General features: G+C 36.1%; 1 non-coding gene across 1 annotated transcript; it reads left to right on the forward strand.

Annotated features, from left to right (window-relative positions):
- Positions 1 to 12,822: 12,822 nt before the first annotated feature.
- LOC133047364 (U6 spliceosomal RNA) lies at positions 12,823 to 12,929 on the forward strand. The gene has a single exon (XR_009690730.1). It is a non-coding gene; the product is annotated as a U6 spliceosomal RNA (small nuclear RNA).
- Positions 12,930 to 14,465: the final 1,536 nt, after the last annotated feature.

Below are 14,465 nucleotides of genomic sequence, written 5' to 3' on the forward strand. Positions count from 1 at the left end.
GAGAAGTAGAAGCTCAGCGGCAGGTCTATGCCTAAGGTCCATGCATGGGGCCTGCTTGACTATCCACTAACGCAGAAATATATCCATCCCCAATCCTGCCCTTGTTAACTGGCAAAATGGCCAGGGATGTGAAAGGAAAGAGCCTTTCCTTTTTAACCTTCCTGTGAAAAAATCAGGGTCCCGTTGCTTATGAAAGAGCAAGGTCTTAAATAAGGGAGAGCTTTTTCATTGGCTGATAAGTAAAAGAAGCATCAGAATTCAGAAATCCAGAAAAATGAAGGACCACTGAACCCTGGCTATGGAAAGAGCAAGAAGACTGCAGGATCAGAGGGCAGCCACCAGGGGTGCCCTGACTGTGCGGATCACAGCAAACTGCGGGAAATTCTTAAAGAGATGGCGATACCGGATCACCTTACCTATCTTCTGAGGGTCAAGAAGCAACAGTTAGAACCAGGCATGGAACAATGGACTGGTTTAAAATTGGGGAAGGAGTATGATAGGGCTGCATATTATCACCCCGCTTGTTTAATTTCTATGATGAGTACACCATACGAAATACTGGGTTGTATGAATCACAAGCTGGAATCAAGATTGCTGGGAGAAATATCAACAACCTCAGATATGTAGATGATAGCCACTCTAATGGCAGAAAGTGAAGAGGAACTAAAGAGCCTCTTTATCAGGGTGAATGAGTAAAGTGAAAAAGCTGGCTTAAAACTCAGCATTCAAAACACTAAGATCATGGCATCCAGTCCCATCATTTTATGGATAATAGATGGGGAAAAAGTAAAAACAGTGACATATTTTATTTTCTTGGGTTCCAAAATAATTATGGATGGTGACTGCAGTCACAAAATTAAAATACACTTGCTTTTTGGAAGCAAAGGTATGACAAACCTAGACAGTATGTTAAAAACCAGAGACATCACTTTGTTGATAAAGGTCTCTGTGGTCAAAGCTATGGATGAGAGTTGGATAATAAAGAAGGCTGAGTGCTGACGAATTGATGCTTTTGAACTTTGGTGCTGGAGAAGACTCTTGAGAGTCCCTTGGACAGCAAGGAGATCAAACCAGTCCATCCTAAAGGAAATCAGTCCTGAATATTCATTGGAAGGACGGATGCTGAAGCTGAAGCTCCAATACTTTGGCCACCTGATGCAAAGAGCTGACTGATTGGAAAAGACTCATGCTGGGAAACATTGAAAGCAGAAAAATGGGGCGACCGAAGATGAGATGGTTGAAGGGCATCACTGACTCAATAGATATAAGTTTGAGCAAGCTCCAGAAGATGGTGAAGGACAGGGAAGCCTGACGTGCTACAGTCCTTGGGGTTACAGAGTCAAGACACGACTGAATAACAACAGCCAGGGGCACGACAGAACTGTGATACCTCCCTCTACTCCTCTACCCCATCAATTAAAGGAGGAATAATTTTGAGGTAAAGTGGAAAATCACCAAATGCCCTCATAATTTGTTTTAAGTAAGTAAGTGTTAGTCGCTCAGTCCTGCCCGACTCTTTGCAACCCCATGGACTGCAGCCCACCAGGCTCCTCTGTCCTGAGATTTTCCAGGCAAGGATACTGCAGTGGGTTGCCATTTCCTTCTCCAGGGGGTCTTCCCAACTAGGGAGCGAACCGGGGTCTCTTGCATTGCAGGCAGATTCTTTACCAACTGAGCTACAAGGGAATCCCATAATTTGTTTTATCACAGTGCAATAGCCATATTTGTATTTACTTTGAGGAAGCCAGTGAAAAAGATCCAAATATCAAAGACCAAAATGTTTATCTGTTCAGCTAAAAATTTCACTTCTAGTAATTTATCCTAACGAAAATTACATGGCTTCCCCACTGATTTTATGTCCAAGAGTGGTTACTACAAATAGTAGATATAATCTCTGTTCAGTAATAAGGGATTCCTGAATTATGTTTGTCATATGATTGGATAATGACTAGCCTTAAGAATTATTTTGAAGAATACTTCCTATCAAGGGAAATATTATAATATTTTCATTAAGTTAAAAGTGCAGAACAACACATATCCAATTTCCTAAAAACCTAAAAAGCATGTATATAGTCATGTGATTGAAAGGATATATATACCAAAATATTAACAGTTGTCAATCCTGGATAGGTGGGATTTTTTTGTGATTGACATTTTCTGTTTTATACTTCTATACATCTCCAATTTAAAAATAATATTATTTTTATAACTGTAAAGTATTCAAGAATGTATTTCCTCTTGAATTGTAGGTACCAAATTCTTTCTTTTATGCCACTGTTCTTATAATACTTTTTTATTGACTTAACTCTAAGAGTCAGTGATTTTAGATAGCCTAACATATGTCTTTAAAATTGTCCTCTTAAAATGACTGGCGTTGGATTAAGTGGGTAACACTTGAATTGGGTGGTTTTCTTTCTCTTTCTTTCTTTTTGTTTTTTTGTGTTTTGCTCTAGATGAAGGGGCCAGAAGGTTAAGAAAAATGAGTAAAATGATCTGATTTACATTATTTTCAAAAATAATTATTCTCATAATTTAGTCACAAGGAACAATGACATCTGTCATATGATTTTAAAAATTAATTTTTTTAAACTAAGGAAACTGATATGGTGTAGTTTGGGAAATATCTTCCCCTATAAATAGAGCTACTGTCACTAATTATCCCATTGACTCTTTGAGAAGTAAATGAAACTGATTCATAGAAAACACCTGGCTCATAGTAAATACTCTATTACCTATCATCTTCTTCAACAGCAAGAAACAATAATATAATAAACATGATATTTTATATTCCACAAGATGTTACAATATGTGTACTATATAGTGTCTCTTCCCTTGATTTCAGCACTGAACACTGGTTGCATATGCAGAGAGTTTTATTTATGTACTTAGCATACCTCCATGTGGTTGGTTAGATACCCATGAATAATATGTCCACTATTCAATTTTTATTATTTCCCATCTTTCTGAGGAAAAACTCTTAAATCTCCAACAATCAGATAAAATCTATTACCAAAATGTATATGGATATGATGCTATTGAATCCTATTTGGCTCTTCATATGACTTCATTTTAATCTAGAGTCAAAGGATAATGCTATTATTTTGGCAGAAATTCTAAGATCTGTTGTTTTTGTTCTTTTATAAGCTTACTTCTTGACCTGTCTAACTTTGCTCAAATTTATCAACTGAGTAAACAAAGTAGAAAGCAATTCTGAATGGCTCTACACTGTACTCAAATGCACACAGTAAATAGCAATGATGAACAGGTGATTTACCATTATTAAGGAAGCGATGAACAAATGCAAAAGACACAGATAGCTATTTCACATTCACAATAAAAGTTTTTCATACCCACACTGATACTAAGGAAATTCAGAGAAAGTTGAACTTTAACTGTTAGTAATTTTTCATTATTTCAACATTGCAGTATTTCTAAATAAATGCCATGGTAAGATTTTTAGCAACTCCTTTATAATATTTTACTTCATAGAAATTAATGGAATATAAAAAAGATCTTTAAAGACATTGGGTTTTTCTTTTTGTCTTTTTGGATAAGTGAACTGAGATTCAATATCTTAGTTTGGAGGATGATTTTTTACATTTATTTTTTGCAACTCCTCTTCATAAGTGAAAACTATTGATTGGGCAAGTCAGACATTGCAGTAGTACAAATGTGCAAAGTTAAGTGGATTTATTAAAATGTGAACCACATACTCCTATATAATTACTAATCTAGTAAACCACAGGTCAAAACACCCAATTTTTTTTTTTTTATTATTATTATTATTTTTTTCCAGTGGGTTTTGTCATACATTGATATGAATCAGCCATGGAGTTACATGTATTCCCAATCCCGATCCCCCCTCCCACCTCCCTCTCCACCCGATTCCTCTGGGTCTTCCCAGTGCACCAGGCCGGAGCACTTGTCTCATGCATCCCACCTGGGCTGGTGATCTGTTTCACCATAGATAGTATACATGCTGTTCTTTTGAAATATCCCACCCTCACATTCTCCCACAAAGTTCAAAAGTCTGTTCTGTATTTCTGTGTCTCTTTTTCTGTTCTGCATATAGGGTTATTGTTATCACCTTTCTAAATTCCATATACATGTGTCAGTATGCTGTAATGTTCTTTATCTTTCTGGCTTACTTCACTCTGTATAATGGGCTCCAGCTTCATCCATCTCATTAGGACTGGTTCAAATGAATTCTTTTTAATGGCTGAGTAATATTCCATGGTGTATATGTACCACAGCTTCCTTATCCATTCATCTGCTGATGGGCATCTAGGTTGCTTCCATGTCCTGGCTATTATAAACAGTGCTGCGATGAACATTGGGGTGCACGTGTCTCTTTCAGCTCTGGTTTCCTCAGTGTGTATGCCCAGAAGTGGGATTGCTGGGTCATATGGCAGTTCTATGTCCAAAAACACCCAATTTTAATGAAATAAATGACTAATTCTGAACATTTTGTTATGGTAATTATAATAACCAAATTTTCTGTGTATGAGTTATTAACAGTTAATAATTATTAAAAGTTATGTTTGTGGGGCCAGATATAAAAAATAAGCATTATTGAAAGTGTAAAAAATAGCAGGCTCGATTTAAATTTGTTTTCACTCGTGGTTTCTGATCTTGCAACTTTTAAACATCAAGAACAGGGAAATCTGGTCCTGGCTTGTGAACTTCAAGCTTACTGAACTATTCAAGCAGGGTTAGTCCCTATATTGAAGCCATGTATTAAAACTTGCTTACTGGATTTTTAATGGACATTTAGGCTGCTAAGTGGTACTGCTATAATTATTTCCAGAAATTTCACTTATTAAATTTCTAATTTATTTCAGAGTTTGTTTTATAAAATTTAATGTGAACTTTTACTGGAAACTTAAAAAAGTAAAAAGTAACAAATTGATCTCAGTTGTAGACTATTTGCTTGACTTATATATTTAAAAGAATAGTTATTATGGTTGAGACCTTGGATTATATATTCTCTTGTGGCTCAGCTGGTAAAGAATCCACCTGCAGTGTAGGAAAGGCAGATTTGATCCCTAATTTGGGAAGATCCCCTGGAGAAGGAAATGGCAACCCACTCCAGTATTCTTGCCTGGGAAATCCCATGGACAGAGGAGCCTGGCAGGCTACAATCCATGGGGTCTCAAAAAAGTCAGACACAATTTAGCAACTAAACAGCAAGATAATTATTTAATAGGTCAAATGATAAATCTTTGTAAATGTATTCTGGATGCACAACTAACTTATAATGTTACACGTAGAAGAATCTTTCTTCTTTCCTCTATTTTTTTATAGTCTCTATTGTTTCCATTCTTCATCAGGGAAGTCATATTGATTTCAGCTATAGAAAGAATGCTAAAAACTGCCACAAACTCCCTTACAAGGCAATTTAATCTCAACAACCAGCTAGCTGAATGGATATCATTCAGGGGCAAACACACCACCATACAAATTCAAGAGCATTCAAACCCAATTTATTTTTAATCTCTCCCCCGTTGACAATAGGCAAATCTCAGTACTGGGTACTAAAACCTGTAAAGCAAAAGAGAATGATTTTCATGGCTTTTGAAAAAAGTCACTGGAGTCACTTTGCCAGTTGTTGTTTCTTTTTATCTTGAATTGGCTTATTGTTTCAGGCAATGTCCCTCACTCAGAGGTTTTCTTTTGCATATTCTGTTGAAGAATTTGAAGCATGTTTCCTTGGAAACTTGGGCTATCTGGAACAGTTTTTTACACAAGCGATGTTTTCATCAGAGATAATGTTTCCAAAGGAAGAGGAATATTAATAGTTTGCCCCAGATAAAGCATGAATTAAAACTACAATATTTTTATGCTCTTTCATGATGATTGTCAAAACTTGATTACTTTCATCAACAACATGAAATAATTAAAAAAAATTTTTCAAAGAATGTATCAGGTTACATGTTCTGTATGTTGTATAACAGTGTCCCTCAATTCAAGGCCGGTAGTAGAAAGCTAGTTGTTTTAAGTTGAATAAAATAGAAAAAAATTATACATATGTATTTCAATATTCCACTTTAATTGTAAAAGCCAGTTTGTATTTATTTGCCAACGTGCTGATGGAGATCCAAAACTTTTACTTTAATGGATTGGCTGAGAGAAGTTTTACTTCCCCCTTCTTATATGAACAGATCTATAATGCACTCTAATTTCTGATTTTGGTTTCCTTAAACTTAGAATGAGAATCCATGCCCTTGCAAGAAAAATTGAGTGCAAATTCCTTCTAGATTTGTCTCTTGTCAACTTTTAACAGTTTTCTCATCTATACTTCATACAACAGAGAATATGTTAGTGACTCACAATTATGAAATCTTTCACAGCATTTAACTTAGTTTACATAGCAAGCCCATCATCAGACACATTTCATCGCTTTGCATAAAATTTAATTTAATTACATAATTGTAGTAACAAGTTCAACTGGCATAAACAGTTAAGGAATTCAACTGAATCTTGGTAAGCATACAATTCTTCTAGTGGAAGGATATCTACTTAAAAAAATATTCACTGACTCAGAGAGGAAAACTTGTTTCTGTCCCCTTAAGTTCTGTAGCTGGGCCTGAAAATTAAACAGACATAGATTAGCAGGAAAAAAAAAACCACATACATTTCATTTAATATTTTTACATGTACATGAGACTTTTTAAAAGAAAAATGAAGATTCAAACAAGCCATTAGGTCTAAAAATGTATCTTTTAAAATCTTTTAAAATAATAATAAATTGTGGGGCTAGGACAAGACAAAGGGTTTAGGGCTAGGGCCAAGTAGGACAGTGGTGAAGTGATTAAAATGGAAGTAAAGGTTATTTTAGCAGATTTGTTTGGGTAGATCCGTTTTGCTATTGATTCCTTGTCTCTGATGTGATAAGAATATTCTTCTCTCCCTGGTACAGGAAACACATCTTTCTCATGGGTGATTTTATGACCTGCTTTTAGGTAGAAAGGGGGAGGTTAGAGAACCCTTCCTTGTATCTGCTGTTTCCCAAGTGCTTTCAGCTCAAAATAATCAATGTGTTAAGGTGGTATGTTCTGAACTCCTTCAGTATTTTAGTGTACCAGGCTCTATGCTTTGTTCTGGTGGTATGAGAGTGAATGACACAGATGAGAATTCCTGCCAGTGTGAAAAGGTAGATTAGAAAATAAGTAAATGAATATTTACTAGTAAATAACTCTAGCTTCTCTACAAATCGGGGATGTTCTCTACTTGAACTCTTCCCCACATTCACAGTACATGTATGGTCCTTTCTCTGTCCCTGACATTCAAGTAGGAAGCTATTACTACAGACCTTCCCACATTCAGTGCATTCAGAGGATTTTTCACTAGTGTTGATTCTCAGAGGTTGGAAAAGATATGTGATCTGGCTATCTATGTGACCAGCATTTTCACCCACCCAGCCTTTTCATCCACCCACCATGGAGCAAGGTATGCATTCTGGCTGAAGATTTTCTCTAGCATGAGCTCTTTGAGCAGAAGTGTAAGGGCACTTGGATAATAGCAGCGTTCAGGATGCAGTGGACATTCGTCAGTATCTTTATAGTAGAAGTGGAGAGAATAGCTTACTCTGTTGAGTCAGTCAAATAGACTGAATATTCATATATATTTGTTATTACATCATGATTTGGGGCCATAACAATACAGTTAGGTATTTTTTTTTTTTTTATCTGATTAGCATGCTAAAAATGTTTTCTTCTGGAAAATACAAACACTTCTCTTTTTATAGTATTTTGATATGTCCGTTCAATTCAGTTCAGTCGTGTCTGACTCTTTGTGACCCCATGGACCACAGCATGCCAGGCTTCCCTGTCCATCACCAACTCTCGGAACTTGCTCAAACTCATGTCCATTGAGTTGGTGATGCCATCCAACCATCTCATCCTCTGCCATCCCCTTTTCCTCCTGCCTTCAGTCTTTCCCAGCATCAGGGTCTTTTCCAATGAGTCAGTTCTTCATATCAGAGGGCCAAAGTATTGGAGTTTTAGCTTCAACATCAGTCCTTCCAATGAACACCCAGGACTGATCTCCTTTAGAATGGACTGGTTGGATCTCCTTGCAGTCCAAGGGACTCTCTAGAGTTCTCCAACACCACAGTTCAAAAGCATCAATTCTTCAGCACTCAGCTTTCTTTATAGTTCAACTCTCACATCCATACATGACTACTGGAAAAACCATCACTTTGATTAGATGGACCTTTGTTGGCAAAGTAATGTCTCTGCTTTTTAATATGCTATCTAGGTTGGTCATAGCTTTTCTTCCAAAGAGCAAGCATCTTTTAATTTCATGGCTGCAATCAACAACTGCAGTGATTTTGGAGCCAAGAAAATAAAGTCTGTCACCGTTTCCATTGTTTCCCCAGTCATATTGATAGGTCAGTAATTTGTTATTACCTTATCTAAAAAGTAATATTTGAATGATGAGAAATATGCTTATTAATAACTATTTTTGTTAGTGCCACAAACTAACATTCCAATTTATCTTTTTCTTTTCAATGACTTTCTTCTTAAGTCTATTCAGTTCTTTTCTCTTATACCATATTATATCATGTTAGTATTTCAGCAGTATCATAAGGAAATTTATGTCAGAGGAAAGAGAAGACTACAGTTCTTTTTAAGTAAATATGCTAAATATATACAATGTGATAATGTGTCCATTAGAACACTCCTACTGTGTTAGTAAACAAAACACTATTTTTTTCAACTTTGCCTCCTTCTTATTTCTTTACCAAAACAAACTCAGTTGTAATTCTCTTTTTGTTGCTATTGTGACTTCTCATGGAACAGTTCTACACAAAGCAGAATCACTTGTATATATGGGAATTAAGTGGTGAAATAAGTCTGGAATCCAAAAGAAACAGCTATCCACCTCCTGTGTGATGTCTTTTGATTTTTTGGGTGGGGGATGATAGATAATATAGAACAGTTTTAAATTTTCTTCTTTTTTGGAAATTAGTTTTGATAGTGTTTCCCAGTTGAAGCTGAAAGTTTTATTCATTCATTAATGAAGTGTTTACTATAAACACTAAGTGACAAGTATGATTTTAAGCATTTGAAATGTATCAGTGAATAAAACAGCCAAGGTTACTGCCCTTTCAGAGCTCACACTCTAGCAGGGAAGAAAAATGCCCAATGGAAAGGAACCAGAGAGGGGGTAGGCAGGTTGGGAGTGTTAAATGCATGGAGTTAGGGTAAACTCCATTGGGAAGGTGCTCTTGGCAAAAACCTGAAAGAGAAAGAGAGTATGTTTTTTTGATATGGTGACGAGAGGAACCTGGAGAATCTCTGAAAAGACGGTGCCTGTGGTGATGGAGATAGCGGGGGCCAAGAGGTAAGAGTGACTGAATGACCAAAGTAAATATTAGAAAGAGAAGTGAAAGCAATAGAGTCATATGATCTCAAGGCTCACTCTGGTTTCTGTGCTGAGAGTAAAGTATATTTGACCAAAGGACAAAGTGGAAAAACTAGTTAGGAGGCTGTTGAAACAGACAAGAAATGATGGTGATCCAGACTGTAGAATTTGCATGGTAGGATTCTGGATATATTTTGAAGACAGAGCTTTAAACACACTATGTTTTTCAAAAAAGTACTCTTTTTATTTTCATGGGCTGGAAATACATATTGGAAAGATTCTATTATTGCTTTGTAACATTTCTAGACATATTTCATTACTTTCCTTTACCATGAAAAAATTCTGAAAGCTTTTCTTCCTGTACTCACACACAAACCCATCATGTTTTTAGTGGGAGTGATGGATGATTGCAGATACATTTCACAGATGGTCCATCAATTCGTTTTTAAAGTGAGCTTGCCTATGTCATGTCATTTCTCAGTGCCCTGAACATAAACATACCTACTAACTATAGAAATACTGTAATTCATTCTAAATTTTAAATTTATTTTCAAATAGGCACCATAATTTAAAAAAATGTTATACGTATATGTATGTCACACATATATTTTGTCTTTTAAAATTGGCCTTCTTCAACTGATAATTACTTTATTTCTTTTCTTTTATAGCCAACTTATTTGAAATGAAGAGACTGACAGTCTGAAATGTTTGCAGATGTATCTCACATTTTATTCCTTTTCTCTAAATGCCAGTTCTGGTCAGAAATTGAAAATCAAATTAAGTATCACCAACCTATTTAACATTGTTGTCAAAATCATTCAGCTTCACATATAGCTGCTCTCTAGATCTTTGACTCCCAATTATAAGAAGGTATCTAGTATTTTCTTTTTCAGTCTTTTACCCTAATCTCTATCATAACAGCTTATTTTCTTTCCAAACTATTTAAGATTGTGTCATAAGTAGTTTATTGCCTTCTACTGACATGATATATTGAAAATTTTAGATTGTAAGAAGTGATATGTACTGAAAAAGACAGATGGAAATGATTAAAATGAATACAGAATAGAGAGTGAATGCACCGTGGCGGTAAAATCCAGTCATCTTCCTGGATAGAAATTTGAATGTTCTGAACATCTCTTACGTTAGGCTGAGTCTGGGCCTTACTGATGGTTGAAAAATATGTGTTGAAAGTTTCAAATTGTCTTCCGTATGAGTACTGATAAAAGTCACTTCTTCTGGCAAAACCATTTATTGGAATTGAGGCAGTTATCTCAGCTCTTTCTGGACAACATGGCCTTAAAATGATGAAAAATGAAAAAAAAAACTCACAAAAATATTCTACATTTTCAATTTGATTCCATGCATTTAGGGGTTCTTCATGTTTTATTTATATCAATTTCAGTGGTAAAATACCACTCACAAATTTCTCTCTCCAATCAGATCATTCCCTTGAATATCTGACTCTATATATACCTGCTTAACATTAAAAAAAAATAAAATAAAATTAATGAATCCCAAAATGAATCCCCAAACTGGCTCCCTCTCCACTACCATGTTCTTTCCAAATTTCATAAAAGTCATCTGCATCTTGATTGGTTTCACTAAATATTTCCAATTGTTCTGGCCCCCAAATTTGAATTCATTCTTGACTACTCTCTTTTTTCCTTATCCCACATTCTATCATCCAGAAATCTTTTTTGCAGTAAGTTCAAAGTATACATAGCATCTAACTGCTACTGTTTGTCACCACAGGGAGACAGTTTCACTAGACTTCTTCCTACCTCTTGTCTTGTTTCTTTAAAATTTATTCCCATTATAGGAACTGAGTGATCCATTAAAACACAATTTTCATGTCACTTCTTTTCTGAAAAGCTGCATTGATTCCCCATTTTAATGAATGGAAAACCCAAAGTTCATACAAGGACATGTAAGTTCCTACATGGTGTGGCCTACTGTTAGCTCTCTTACACAAGAATAGTGTTCGAGATCCACCAGGGAAGGAGGCACTAGTAAACACACCTGTATCTTAGCTGAAAACATTGAGGGACTCACCTTAGGACTAAATAAACATCAGAGGAGTCTCAACAAATCTGTAATCAGACTCTGCTCGTCTTAGTCGCTGATTTGATTAAGATGGTAGCTACTCCAGTCAACTCTATTTTCTAGACTGAGAGAATTTAAAAAAATACAAAACTTTTTAGAGGACGTCAATATTATCTGGAGTACATTTTTTTTTAACACAAAATTTGTGCCATTTCATTAACACTGGGCACATTATGAGATAGAATCATAGGATCAGAATTAAAGAGAAAAAAAATAAACAAAAGAAGCAGACTCACAGGTAATCTAGTAACCAGAGTTAGCAGATAGGAATATTAACATAACTGTAATTAATATGTACAAGGAAAATTTGTAAAAAGATTAAAAGTTAGAGAATGTTACTAAAGAATCAGAAATTGAAAAAAACTTTATTTTAGCCCCAAAGTAGGAATTCTTTGAAAGATTAGAAGCAACAGAAGACTGGATTCAATGGAAAATATCTGGTTTGAATCTGTGAAAGAGAAAGAACATCAGAGACACATGGAAACGTGTATATTATCCAGAGTTCTAGAAGGAGAGAGAACATGTGGCAGAGGCAATATTTGAATAAATAATGGCCAAGAATTACTAAAATTGATGAAAGATGCAGTAGAATGACTAGACGTGTGTGTGCTACTGTGCTGGAAAACATCTAGCAGAATATATGCAAAAAAATCATACCTGGGTTTATCATAGCAAAACTTTGAGAACCAAAGTCAAATAGAAAACTTTAACAAAAGTAAAAAAAGATGCTTCATCTTCATTACCTGACAGCTACTTACTCAGTGGAAAGATAGAAATCAGAAATCAATAGAATGATATCTTAAAAAATATTAGAGGAAAAATATGCCTACATTAATTTTATATCAAATAAGCTATCCTCCAAAAATGTAGACAAAATAATTATATTTTCAGACCAAAAAAGTGAGTAGTCAGCACTAGCAGATCTGAATGAACAGAAATATTTAGGGAATTCTTCAGGAAGGATGACTTCCCTGGTGGCTTAGAGACGGTAAAAGCATCTGCCTACAATGCAGGAGACCCGGGTTCTATCCCTGGGTTGGGAAGATCCCCTAGAGAAGGAAATGGTAACCCACTCCAGTACTCTTGCCTGGAAAATCCCATGGACAGAGGAGCCTGGTAGTCCATGGGGTTGCAAAGAGTCAGGCACGACTGAGCGACTTCACTTTCTTTCCTTTATTTTCAGGCAGAAGTGTAGTAATTTCATATAAAAATTTGGAAATTCAGGAGGTCATATGAATATGTGAGTGAGTCCAAACTTAGAGACTATTCATAAAAACAACACTAATAAGTAATGACTTATGGTGCTTTAAGATATGTGAAGATTTAAAGTACATGAAAATACAAAATATGGTGCTCGCCTCGGCAGCATGTATGCTAAAATTGGAACGATACAGAGAAGATTAGCATGGCCCCTGAGCAAGGATGACATGCAAATTCGTGAAGCGTTCCATATTTTTAAGTAATTAGCCTCCAACTAATAAAAATAAATGGAAAAAAATTCAAAATATGGAGGGGATAATAACTAATTTTAAGGGCTGATAACCAATCTTAAGGGAGATCAACCCTGAATATTCACTGAAAGGACTGATGCTGAAGTTGAAGCTCCAGTATTTTGGTCATCTGATGCCAACAGATGACTCATTGGAAAAGTCCCTGATGCTGGGAAGGATTAAGGGCAGAAGAAGAAGAGGGCATCAGAGGATGAGATGGCTGGATGGCATCACCGATGCAATGAACATGAACTTGGGCAAACCCTAGGAGATGTTAAGGGCCAGGGAGGCCTGACGTGCTTCAGTCCATGGGGTTGCAAAGAGTCAGACATGACTGGGCGACTGAATAACAACAGTAATAACCAATTATTAACATTCCAACTTTTCTAAGCTCTTTTCCAAGAGCTAAAAACGGGGTAAATTTCAAACTGTTCATGTTTATAGTTTTACCAGATGTTTTGCCATGGATAATATAGTTATCCATGTTTTCCATTTCTAATATCATTTTCCTTACTGTCTATTGCCTCATCACTAAGCTGATGCTACATTGCAAGTTATTTACATGCAAGTAAATGAAGTATCCCATGTCAAATTACTTATGTCTTTATTAATTAAAATAATACCAAATGTTATAAGATTAACGAACAGCACAAAACAAAATTTTGGTTTAGGTGACTGAAGATTGTATTTTGCCAAGTAACACCCAGTACAACTATTTTTTGATAATTTGCCTCATTTTAAGTAGTTCAGGACCTTGGGTTCCTTCTGTCTTGTGTTTCCACCATCCTTAGGACCCCACAGCCCTCTGCATTTAGTTGGTAAATAAAAATGACAGTGTAAACAAAGCGGGGCTGTTTCTCAGTCTGAGGTGACATCACTTTGACTCACATTACATCAGTGTTGTTACCTAATGGTGGCAGTTAAGGTTGGATAGGTAGGCGTCCCACAGAAACTCTCATATCAGTGAAGAGAGGCCAGATTTTTTTTTTTTTTCTGTACTGTTAATCAGTACTGTCACAGAAGCCTTTCTGAATGAATAAACTCAGTTCAGTTCAGTTCAGTCACTCAGTTGTATCCAACTCTTTGGGACCCCATGGACTGCACCTCACCAGGCTTCCCTGTCCATCACCAACTCCCAGAGCTTGCTCAAACTCATGTCCATTGAATCAGTGATGACATCCAGCCATCTCATCCTCTGTTGTCCCCTTCTCCTCCTGCCTTCAATCTTTCCCAACATCAGGGTCTTTTCAGATGAGTCAGCTCTTCACATCAGGTGGTCAAAGTATTGGAGTTTCAGCTTCAGCATCAGTCCTTCCAATGAATATTCAGGACTGATTTTATTTAGGATGGACTGGTTGGATCTCCTTGCAGTCCAAGGGACTCTCAAGAGTCTTCTCCAACACCACAGTTCAAAAGCATCAATTCTTCAGCACTCAGCTTTCTTTATAGTTCAACTCTCACATCCATACATGACCACTGGAAAAGCCATAGCTTTGACTAGAT

Source organism: Dama dama, chromosome 26 (assembly GCF_033118175.1).
Source record: "Dama dama isolate Ldn47 chromosome 26, ASM3311817v1, whole genome shotgun sequence".
Lineage (NCBI taxonomy): Eukaryota > Metazoa > Chordata > Mammalia > Artiodactyla > Cervidae > Dama > Dama dama.